At 44.7% G+C, this 12,675-nt stretch overlaps 1 protein-coding gene across 1 annotated transcript in view; it reads left to right on the top strand.

Annotated features, from left to right (window-relative positions):
* prkar1aa (protein kinase, cAMP-dependent, regulatory, type I, alpha (tissue specific extinguisher 1) a) overlaps window positions 1-3,938 on the top strand; it is a 135,886-nt gene extending 131,948 nt beyond the window's left edge. Inside the window, exon 12 of the mRNA XM_060893153.1 lies at window positions 3,911-3,938. The gene's annotated coding sequence lies outside the window, so the exon portion shown is untranslated. The remainder of the gene's footprint in view (window positions 1-3,910) is intronic.
* Window positions 3,939-12,675: the final 8,737 nt, after the last annotated feature.

Genomic DNA, 12,675 nt, shown 5'->3' with positions numbered 1-12,675 from the left:
TGTGGAATTTGTCTGAGACGATCTGTCATTAAAGAAACTCGTTTTTGAAGTAATGTGGAAAGCGAGGGCACATTCCTGCAGTGGGTGGAGCCGAGTGACAGGGAGTGTGTGTGTATGTGTGTGTGTTTGTGTGTGTGTGTGTGTGTGTGTGTGTGCTGTTCTGCATGACTCTCACTAAAAGGTAAGAGCGTGGCCAGAGAAGGGGAAAAGTGTCTGTTGGTTCATACCAAAGATAAAAGCACTTTGGTCTTTTCAGACATAATCACTAAACAACTATGTTAAAGGCCAAATGCTAAAAGTCACTTTCATTTCAAAAAAAGAAAAAAAAAATACAATCAGTTTCTTAAAAAAAATATTATGTGAGATCGCTGAGCCTGTGTGTGTATATCGTGCTACGTTTTTGCTATCGCTAGCTAGCTAGCATGTGATTTTCTTAGCATGCAAACACAAATATTATTGTCAATAAAACTTAAATAAAGAAATAGATACACGTTGAATTTATCTCTAAACGCTGATCATTTTGGCCATCATGATTTTTTTTTTACGTCATATACCGTACAAAGTAAACTGCTCCAAATTTGCGCTAATAAGCATGATATTTTAGTGGTCGGTTAAAGAAGTGGTTTTTTTTTCAAATGTTGTAGCGCTAGTTTGATCACTTTTTTATTCACTCACTCTCTCACTTATTTTCTACCGCTTATCCGAACTACCTCGGGTCACGGGGAGCCTGTGCCTATCTCAGGCGTCATCGGGCATCAAGGCAGGATACACCCTGGATGGAGTGCCAACCCATCACAGGGCACACACACACACTCTCATTCACTCACACAATCACACACTACGGACAATTTTCCAGAGATGCCAATCAACCTACCATGCATGTCTTTGGACCGGGGGAGGAAACCGGAGTACCCGGAGGAAACCCCCGAGGCACGGGGAGAACATGCAAACTCCACACACACAAGGTGGAGGTGGGAATCGAACCCCCAACCCTGGAGGTGTGAGGCGAACGTGCTAACCACTAAGCCACCGTACCTCATTTTTTATTATTATATTATTTTTTGAGCCATTCGTGTGCTAGCTAAACATTGCTAGCTAGCGAGTCACAAGCGCGAGTGGCACACGTCGAGCACAAACACCACTCTTGTGTTACACACGTGCACTCTAAGTAGTGGAGAAGTCATTCTGTCAGAGATCTGCTGATAGAATCTGGATGTGTTGTAAAGTGATGGAGGAGTGTCTCCGTGCTCGGGTGTGTCGGCTTTATCGCTCAGGGACAGGAGTGTCACCGATCTCTGGGTTTAAACGCATTTTTTTCAGAGGAGTGTCATACGGTGTCTCAATTTTTCACGCTTGGATTCAATCCCATCTGAACCAAGGTGTTTCAAATATGCACATACTGTAGTGCAACGCGGGCTTTTTTGGAAAGAAAAATAATGGAAAGAAAAATAATAGTGAGATGATTGGAGATGATAAATGAAGTAAGGTGAAATGAGATGACATGATGCATTGTGAGATCTTTGGACTTCAGACTGACTGACTGACCTGTAGACAAAGATTTCTGTCAGCGCTATTGACATTGAGATGCAATCTCCTGCAACAAAACAAAAAACGATGGGTCCCAGGGTCTACATTTAAGTTCATGTAATTCACTGTCGCCTTTATTGTCGGAACGTAACATATGAAGATATTTAATATTTAACGCTTTTTTTTAACGCTTTTTTAATTGTTTATGGCTCTACAGTAAACAAGACAAGTCATTTGACATTACAGTAAACAAGACAAGTCATTTGACATTACAGTAAACAAGACAATGCAATGCAATGTTTAGTTTCATTGTGATGCTTTAATATTTCCAATTATGTCAAGCGGCAATAAAACCCAGTCCTCTTCAACCTTTGGAAAGGTGTCATTTTCATTCAGTGTAAATAAACGTCTGATGTCGTGACTGCGAGTCCGATCTAAAATAAATCAGGACTCTGTTGTTCTTTCGGTGTGTTTTAGACGTGTGTTTGTCCCTCTGTTGATAATCTTACACTGAATTTTAGTGTCGAAGAGAAATCTTGGAGCTTCTCAGAGAGCAGAAATGGGTTTGATATGAACGTTTACTCAGAAGATACAAACATCTGTGTTTGTAAAGACGTTCAGTCATCAACATGGACACAATACAGGAGCTCTAGGGGACTTTCTTCTTTCACAACAACCCACTTTGAGCTAAATAATGCACAAAAAATTTGTTCACCCTATAATCAAGAGCTCTTGAGTTTGAATGGCGAAAATGACCCAACTGTCTAGCCGTGCTCTTTGGGTGAGACGGCTGGCGTAATGTCACCCACCTGTCGATTGCAGCGACGTTAGCCAATTCTGCACCTGTGGCCGTCTGTGAGCTCAAGTATGATCAATTTCCTTCAAGTGTGTCTGTCTTAAGCTGTCTGGTGACGAAAGGAAGACAGAGGTGTGTTTCGTGTCTCTCTAAAGAAACACATGTTAATGCTTAACCTCCACAGCAAAAAGATAAACAATACGCTGGGGAGAAAATGAGGTGGGAATTCGATCGGCCAGTTCTATTATAGCACTTTTGTAAGTTTTGATCTTAATACTTTCTCCACATCTAGTCAGTTAATGAAAACGGTAAACACAGTCATCACCACCTGAGGTCTTACTGTTGGACATGAGCTCCTCATTAGCTTGTGTTCATCTCTACACCTGTTCCAGACCTAAAGTTATTGACTTTATTTATTAATATTTAATTAGCTCACTGTCTGAGGGGGGCACGGTGGCTTAGTGGTTAGCACGTTCACCTCACACCTCCAGGGTTGGGGGTTCGATTCCCGCCTCCACCTTGTGTGTGTGGAGTTTGCATGTTCTCCCCGTGCCTCGGGGGTTTCCTCCGGGTACTCCGGTTTCCTCCCCCGGTCCAAAGACATGTATGGTAGGTTGATTGGCATCTCTGAAAAAACACTACGGACTGCGGAAACGCAGTCCGTAGTGTGTGATTGCGTGAGTGAATGAGAGTGTGTGTGTGTGTGCCCTGCGATGGGTTGGCACTCCGTCCAGGGTGTATCCTGCCTTGATGCCCGATGACGCCTGAGATAGGCACAGGCTCCCCGTGACCCGAGGTAGTTTGGATAAGCGGTAGAAAATGAATGAGAGTGAGAGCTCACTGTCTGCCCCATCTGTTGATCTGGTTTGTTGGGAGATTGTTGGGAACTTGTGCATTATCCATTAGCTGATCTTATTTCGTTCTTAGTTTTGCACTGACACTGAATTGATAGATTTTGTGTGTGTGTGTGTGTGTGTGTGTGTGTGTGTGTGTGTGTGTGTGGTGTGGTGTGGGTAAGAGTAAATCAGGTGTGTGTTATATTTTGTGGTCAAAACATTACTTTAAATGGAGGCTAATGTCTGTGCAGCACCAGAGCACCACCCCTTCATGTGAGGAACTGTGTGGTTGAGTGAGGGCTTCATGGAAGACAGTAAGACTACAGAGCAGAGTTGTATTACCAAGGTGTGTGTGTATGTGTGTTTGTGTGTGTGTGTGTGTGTGAGAGAGAGAGAGAGAGAGAGAGAGAGAGAGAGGGAGAGAGAGAGTCATAAGCTAAGAATCCTCCCTAAGATCACGAAACAGAGACTGAAACCGAGACTCAGTTGAAAGACAAAACTGCTGTGCTGCAGTGAATCCAGCAATAAATACTGTTCTCAAAGCCCAGTTTAAAAAAAGAAAAGAAAAGAAAAGAAAAGAAATAAAAACTAAGAAAAAAGGAAAATAAAAAGAAACACACTGATACGTGGCTGCAATCATTTGTGTGCTCCACTTATTCACTTACATAAGCTTTTCTCTCTCTCTCTCTCTCTCTCTCTCTCTCTCTCTCTCCCTCCCTCTCTCTCTCTCTCTCTCTCTCTCCGTCTCTTTCTCTCTCTCTCTCTCTCTCTCTCTCTCTCTCTCTCTCTCTCTCTCTGTGTGTGTGTGTAGGTGATGACAGCCACACCCAGATCACCCAGAAGAACCTGCTCAGCTGGACTGATATAAAAACACACGCCAAGTCCTTCACACATTCACGAGCAGGGCGGGGCAGAGATACAGGTTGTTTTCAGGTTCATTCCTTCCATTCCCTGCCTGAGAACACACACACACACACACACACACACACACACACACACACACACACACACACACTCCCCTTCCACACCCTCATCATTCATCAGCAAAACCGATTAATCATTAATTAACTGTGATTGGTAAAGATATGAGTGTATAATAAAGATTTTTATTAAAAAAAAAAGATCTTGTTCTTAAAAATGGGTTAAATATAATCAATATACAAAATATGTTCCTGAGGGAGTTCCATCACTTGTAATCATCTGTCACTAAACATCACCTAGAGCTACATGCTTCCACCACCATATTTCACTGCAGGGTTAGTTTCAACAAGCCCTTAGAATCTAGGTAGGATTTCCTCTTCTTCTTCTTCCTCTTCTTCTTCCTCTTCTTCTTCCTCTTCTTCTTCTCATCTGTTTGAGAACTCTCATTTTTTACAGAGGGGTCTCTATTTTCCTTTCACCTGATTGGTTAAGGTTTCCTGGACAACATCTACAAATCCATCTGAATGAGGTTGTTGCTTGACCAGCTTGACCTTTTTTTAATTTATTTAATTAAATTTAATTTAAAAATAGTGTGTGTGTGTGTGTGTGTGTGTGTGTGTGTGTGTATGAAAACGTGTTCTATTTATATTATGTAGTATTTATTACAGTGTAATAGTACATTTTAATAGAATTTAATCAATAGTTCTTATCAAATAAAAGTAGCGGATTTACGCATTAAGATAATGTTTCAAACAAACAGAAGACAAATAAGACGGTTTGACCTTTTCTTTTGGGCTCATTGTTGGCCTGTAAGTCTGTACATATTTTATGATTGTGTAGTTAATGTCAAGGTTCCAGGAAAATGAGGATGTAATGGTCCAGCGGTCAAGGCACTGGGTTCCTAATCAGCAGGTCGGGGGTTCAAGCCTACAAGCTGCTGAGACATCTACGTTGGGTCCTTGAGCAAGGCCCTTAACCTCACCTGCTCCAGGGGTGCCGCACCAGGGCTGACCATGCAAAAAGACCACCAAAAAGACCACAAAAATCTTCTAGTTGTTTTAATACATAACAGGAATATTAGCTGTATCGTAATATCAGCCGTATCAGCTAATCATCAACATAATGACACTGGCTGAGATTTTTGTTTTATTTATTTAAAATTATTTAGTTATTTTTGCCATTTTGACAAATGTTTGTATCTGTTTTCATTTAGCTTCTAGTCTGCGACATATCGGTTTCACGGAAAAAGGTTCACGTCGTTTAAAGAATCTTATTTTGCAAGGAAACGTGAATAAATTAGTAAACTGAATACACACATTGTTTACAGCTTTCTATTAATACGCTACGTATAACGTTGCACTGCAGTACGCATTGTACAATCAGAGAGTTTTTATTGTGTATATAGCTGCTTAAAGCACGAGACAGACGTTAAACTAGCTGCTTAAAGCACGTGACAATCAACTTGACTTTGAAACTCGTGAAACTTGTGTGTAAGCGTGAGCTCGTGGCGTCCTCTATGTGCTTCAGGTAGCACTGCAGGCAGATTTAACACGGATCAGTATTAAATCCCCACGTGTTGGAGTCTCGGGGTCACTCCGGTTCTCCTGTATCTCTGTGCGTTATTGACCTGACGCTGAAGGAGAGCAGCTCACAGGAGAAGCTGAACATGTTCTCTGTAATCACAGCTCTGTAAGCCTGAGATGTCCTGAGATGTCCTGAGATGTCCTGTCTGAAGAAAACAGAGCATTTCGATGGACTTTCCCTCATCTACTGGTAAGAGAACAAGAGGTTTCGTGCCAGATTCTTATTTATGTTTTTACATTTGATGACCATATCGTCTTCAACCTGCAGGCACTAGACATCTCACATCATTAGAAGAACTCTTAGAATATAATTGAGGATGAAAAAAAATACTACAGCACATACTACACCTTTAGAGTAGGGTTCTTTATATAAATAAGGCTGCATAGTTACCTAAAAGGGTTCTAAGGCTTCGATTAAACATGTACACGACAGCAGAAACACGATCCACTTAAAAGAGGGTTCTGTTTATAATTAAGGTTTATTTGTAGCATTAAATAAAGTCTGTAGGATTCTATAAAAATCTATTAAATGTGTAAAACATACTAGACTTAGGGTTATGCGTATAAATTAAGTTTTATTAGTTTCCTTTTTAAAAAAAATAACAATAATCAGGCCCACAGGGTTCTACACAGAACCATTAAACATGTTCACAAGCCTGCAGTCTTTTAGTTTACTAAAAAGGTTCTAGTTTAAAGCTTGTTCTTCTGGACGCTTCACAATAAAACCTTTCAGCGTCTGACTCTCCCTAGAGTCACATATTAAACCTAAATACAGGGGGTTCTACCTATTAATAAAGGTTCTAAGGTTCATAAAAAGGTTCTAGTTTGGAAATATTTCTGCTGTAGAACCTTTGAGCATAGAAGCATTCAGAGAAGCACATACTATTCTCCTAGAAATAGAAAAGGGATCTTAGGTTGTGAAAAATGTTCTAGTTTAGAACCCTGACTGTTTTAGAGTTCTACATGTACATAGAACCTTTCAGCAAAAGAGAAACATCCAGAGAAACACAAAGGGGGTTGTTCAAATTAATGTAGTTAGTTTCATAAGAAGGTTCTCGATAGGAACATTTTTTAGGCTGTAGTTTGAAACGTACATTTTACATATAATTTTTATAAATTGTTCCCTAAAGTGTTCCCTAAAGTGTTCCCTTTAAGGGTTCTAGATTTGACTTTATTCCCATCAGAGTAAACGTACACAACACATATTTAGATAAGAACACATTGTGTGTGTGTGTGTGTGTGTGTAAATAAAGTCTTGTTGATTAACGCATTAAAGATAGTAATCGTGTCCCTCTGAATCTTTGCCCCATAGAGATTATAAAGGGGCTTTAAATTTGTTTGTATAAAGTTTTCTGTGCTGAGGTCCAGTTAGTTCATTGCTTTAGGTGTAAAGTCATGTGGATTAATTAACTGCTGGTAATTGCATTATCATTCTGTCTTCTGATTGGTCAGAAGGTTAAATAGATTAATAGATAAACCTTTTTTCACTGATATCATTTAATAAAAGCATTATCTTATGTTGTTGCTATGTTTTTATGTTTTCATGGACACTGATTCATCATGTTGTTTTCAAATGGACTGACTGTATTAATCTATTATTATTATTATTATTATTATTATTATTATTATTATTATTATTATTATTATTATTATTATAGTAAATTCTATCATAAATATTTGACTTTAGGATGCAATTAGCACTTGGATGTCAGGTGTGTGTGTGTGTGTGTGTGTGTGTGTCAATCTGCCTAGAGACACACTAAATTTAGAGTGTGTTGAGCAGGTCAGAGTGCTTAAAGTAACAAGACTGAGACCTGTACACACACATTATCACACACTCTCACATGCTCATGCTCTCGTCTCAATCCCATCAGAGCTTGAGTTGAGAGAAATGAGCTGAGTTAGGAAGTGTGTCAGAGCAAGAAACACTGAATATGTTTCAGCCCAGAAGTCAAACATGACGACATGGAAACCAAACCGGTGTTGGAGATAAATGTTCAGCTGTATTGTACACAACAACACTGTATTCCTGACCTGCACACTATATTCCCAGAAGAGACTCCAGATCCATAGCGACCAGATTAACGCTCTTACCGACAATGAATGAATGAAAAACGTTGTGATTATGACATAAAACAGGCCAGTTTGTTTACAGGGGCCGCTGAGCCATTATAAATAATATTTGCAAAATAGGTTTTTAATAATTTTTATTTTTTTCATTTAATGAAATTAAAGAAGCACTCAGATTACAGATGGGGTTATATTTAACAGATACGACTTAATAATAGTTACCAGTTACCAGATATATACATAAAAACACCTATAACACCTCAAATCAGGACAACGCGGCGGTTGTTGTGGTTGACGGCAAATTTATCGATGTTGGGTTCAGCATCCAGGGCCTTTGCTCTTCCAGTATTTATGGCCAAAAGTTCTAAGTTACTGTTTCGTGCAACGATCCAACAATCCGAACAATCAACATCTGAACCGTTCTGTACCTCGAGCTGAGGTCTGTTTACATTCTCACTTTTGCTAGAAGCAAAATCTGCTTTAAAATTACGAGGTCACTTTTTTGGCACAAGAAACCACTCCATTTTTAAAATAAAATGTATTGATATTACGCCTACGCCGGGGTAGCTGCAACTCACGTAGCGTGACGTTATGTTACACACGCGTAATAAGTAAATGTTTTTGTTTTATTTCATTTGTTCTTTTAAATTATTAACGCAATGATTAATTAGAACACAATCTTTATATTATTGCTTTAAGAAAAAAAGGGTTGGGGGTTCTATGGGGAGCTTTGGTCTTTCTTGGGGATGCTGAAGCATCTGCTAACCCTCTCTGGCGCCACCTATGTTCAGCAACGACTTTGCGCACTGACACAAAACTCGGTCAGCATCTTCAGGACCATAACTTTAGTCTAGGCAAGAAAGTTTTTACTAACGCCACCTTCTGGTCAAAAGTTGCAGCATATAACGTAGTCATTTTTGCTATGTTTTTTGCTGTCATCTTGACACCTGCCTGAAAATTGCTGCTTGCATTGTTATTATTATTATTATTATTATTATTATTATTATTATCCATCCATCCATCCATCCATCCATCCATCCATCCATCCATCTTTTACCGCTTGTCCGGGGCCAGGTCGCGGGGGCAGCAGTCTAAGCAGGGACGCCCAGACTCCCCTCTCCCCTGACACTTCCTCCAGCACTTCCGTGGGAATACCGAGGCATTCCCAGGCCAGCCGAGAGACATAGTCCCTCCAGCGTGTCCTAGGTCTTCCCCAGGGCCTCCTCCCGGTTGGACATGCCTGGAACACCTCCCCAGGGAGGCGTCCAGGAGACATCCGGAACAGATGCCCGAGCCACCTCAGCTGACTCCTCTCGATGTGGAGGAGCAGCGGCTCTACTCTGAGCTCCTCCCAAGTGACCGAGCTCCTCACCCTATCTCTAAGGGCGCGCCCAGCCACCCTATGGAGGAAACTCATTTCGGCCGCCTGTATCCGAGATCTTATCCTTTCGGTCATGACCCAAAGCTCATAACCATAGGTGAGGGTAGGAACGTAGATCGACTGGTAAATAGAGAGCTTTGCCTTGCAGCTCAGCCCTTTCTTCACCACAACGGACCGTTATATCGACCGCATCACTGCAGAGTATACACTGATCCACCCATCGATCTCCTGCTCCATTTTTCTGTGAACAAGACTCCACTCGTGAACAAGACCTCAAGATACTTAAACTCCTCCACTTGAGACAGGAGCTATCCACCAACCTGAAGGAGACAAGCCACCCTTTTCCGGCTGAAAACCATGGCCTCAGACTTGGAGGTGCTGATTCTCATCCCTGCCGCTTCACACTCGGCTGCAAACCGTCCCAAGCCAACAGGACATCATCATCTGCAAAAAGCAGAGACGAAATCCTGTGGTCCCCAAACTGGACTCCCTCTGGCCCCCGACTGCACCTAGAAATCCTGTCCATATAAATAATGAACAGGACCGGTGACAAAGGGCAGCCTTGCCGGAGTCCAACATGCACCGGGAACAAGTCTGACTTACTGCTGGCAATGCAAACCAAACTCCTGCTCCGAGCATATAGGTACCGGACAGCCCTTAGCAGAGGGCCCTGGACCCCATACTCCCAGAGCACCCCCCACAGATCACCACAAGGAACCCAGTCGAATGCCTTCTCCAGATTCACAAAGCACATGTGGACTGGTTGGGCAAACTCCCATGAACCCTCCAGCAACCTGGCAAGGATATAGAGATGGTCCAGTGTTCCACGACCGGGACGAAAACCGCATTGTTCCTCCTGAATCCGAGTTTCGACTATCGGCCGAATTCTCCTCTCCAGTACCCTGGCATAGACCTTTCCGGGGAGGCTGAGGAGTGTGATCCCCCTGTAGTTGGAACACACCCTCTGGTCCCCATTCTTAAACAGAGGGACCACCACCCCAGTCTGCCAGTCCAGAGGCACTGTCCCCAGCCGCCACGCTATGTTGCAGAGGCGTGTCAACCAAGACAGCCCCACAACATCCAGAGAATTGAGGTACTCATGGCGGATCTCATCCACCCATGGTGCCTTGCCACCAAGGAGCTTCTCAACTACCTCAGTGACCTCAGCTTGGGGGATCGACGAGTCCACAACTGAGCCCTCGGCCTCTACTTCCTCAGTGGAAGACATGTCGGTGGGGTTGAGGAGATCCTCGAAGTACTCCTTCCCTAGTCGAAGTCAGCAGATTCCCACTCCCACTGTAAACAGTGTTTGCAGGGCACTGCTCCCCCCCCCCCCATGGCCTCACCGAACTCCTCCCAGACCCGGGTTTTTGCCTCCGCAACCACCCGGGCTGAAGCTCGCTTGGCCCTCCAGTAGCTATCAGCTGCCTCCGGAGTCCCCCGAGCCAACCAGGCTCGATAGGACTCCTTCTTCAGCTTGACGGCATCCCTTACTTCCGGGGTCCACCACCGGGTTTGGGGATTGCCACCACGACAGGCACCGGAGACCTTACGGCCACAGCTCCAAGCAGCCGCGTAGACAATGGAGGTGGAGAACATGGTCCACTCTGACTCAATGTCTCCAACCTCCCTTCGGGATCTGGATGAAGCTCTGCCGGAGGTGGGAGTTGAAGATCTCGCTGACTGGAGACTCTGCCAAACGTTCCCAGCAGACCCTCACAGTACGTTTGGGTCTGCCAAGTCTGTCCAACTTCCTCCCCCGCCATCGGATCCAACTCACCACCATGTGGTGATCAGTTGCCAGCTCCCCCTCTCTCTTTACCTGAGTGTCCAAGACATACGGCCGAAGGTCAGATGAAACAACCACAAAGTCGATCATCGACCTCCGACCTAGGGTGTCCTGGTGCCACGTGAACTGATGGACACCCTTATTCTTGAACATGGTGTTTTTTATGGACAAACTGTGACTAGCACAGAAGTCCAATAACAGAACACCACTCGGGTTCAGGTCGGGGGGGACGTTCCTCCCAATCATGCCCCTCCAGGTGTCACTGTTGCTGCCCACATGAGCGTTGAAGTCCCCCAGTAGAACGACAGAGTCCCTGGTCGGAGCACTTTCCAGCACCCCTCCCAAAGACTGTAAGCACAAATAACAGTGAGAGACCTATCCCCGACCCAAAGGCACAGGGAAACGACCCTCTCGTTCACCCGGGTGAACTCCAACACATGGCGGCTGAGCTGGGGGGCTATAAGCAAGCCCACACCAGCCCGCCGCCTCTCACCACGGGCAACTCCAGAGTAGTTGAGAGTCCATCCTCTCTCGAGGAGTTTGGTTCCAGAGCCCAAACTGTGCGTGGAGGCAAGCCCAACTATCTCTAGTCGGTATCTCTCAACCTCCCGCACCAGCTCAGGCTCCTTCCCCCCCAGCGAGGTGACATTCCATGTCCCTAGAGCCAGATTCCATGTCCGGGGATTGGGTTGCCGAGGCCCCCGCCTTCGACTGCCACCCAATCCACAATGCACCGACCCCTTACGGTTCCTCCTGCAGGGGGTGTGCCCACAGGAGATCGGCCCCACGTCGCTCATTCGGGCTGAGCCCGGCCAGGCCCCATGGGGTAAGACTTGGCCACCAGGCGCTTGCATGCGAGCCCCAACCCCGGGCCTGGCTCCAGGGTGGGGCCCCGGTTGCGCCATACCGGGCGACGTCACGGACCTTGATTTTAATTTCCTCATAAGGGGATTTGAACCGCTCTTTGTCTGGCCCATCACCCAGGACCTCTTTGCCTTGGGAGACCCTACCAGGGGCAGAAAGCCCCAGACGACATAGCTCCTAGGATCATTCAGGCACGCAAACCCCTCCACCACATTAAGGTGGCGGTTCAAAAAGGGGATTATTATCCATCCATCCATCCATCCATCCATCCATTTTCTACTGCTTATCCGGGGCCGGGTCGCAGGGGCAGCAGTCTAAGCAGGGACGCCCAGACTTCCCTCTCCCCAGACACTTCCTCCAGCTCTTCCGGGGGAATACCGAGGCGTTCCCAGGCCAGCCGAGAGACATAGTCCCTCCAGCGTGTCCTAGGTCTTCCCCGGGGCCTCCTCCCGGTTGGACATGCCCGGAACACCTCCCCAGGGAGGTGTCCAGGAGGCATCCGGAACAGATGCCCGAGCCACCTTAGCTGACTCCTCTCGATGTGGAGGAGCACCGGCTCTACTCTGAGCTCCTCCCAGGTGACCGAGCTCCTCACCCTGTCTCTAAGGGAGCGCCCAGCCACCCTGCGGAGGAAACTCATTTCGGCCGCCTGTATCCGGGATCTTGTCCTTTCGGGATTATTATTATTATTATTATTATTATTATTAGTATGTGGAAAGTCTTTTACATATGTTTTCAATTTTTTGACTTTGTTTGTTTTTTTGCATTAAAATTTATCTGATCCATGCCACAGTGTCTGGAAGGTGATGATAAGGATCATATTCTGAGACACTAAATAATACGTGTTTTGGAAGCAAGCGTGTTTTGAAATCTATTGGATATGCATGCGTTTCCTGTAGCTGCCTGTA

Source organism: Tachysurus vachellii, chromosome 18, assembly GCF_030014155.1.
Source record: "Tachysurus vachellii isolate PV-2020 chromosome 18, HZAU_Pvac_v1, whole genome shotgun sequence".
In the NCBI taxonomy this organism is placed as follows: Eukaryota; Metazoa; Chordata; class Actinopteri; order Siluriformes; family Bagridae; genus Tachysurus; species Tachysurus vachellii.
The sequence above is the reverse complement of the archived record's forward strand: the minus strand, read 5'-3'. Positions and strand labels throughout refer to the sequence as shown.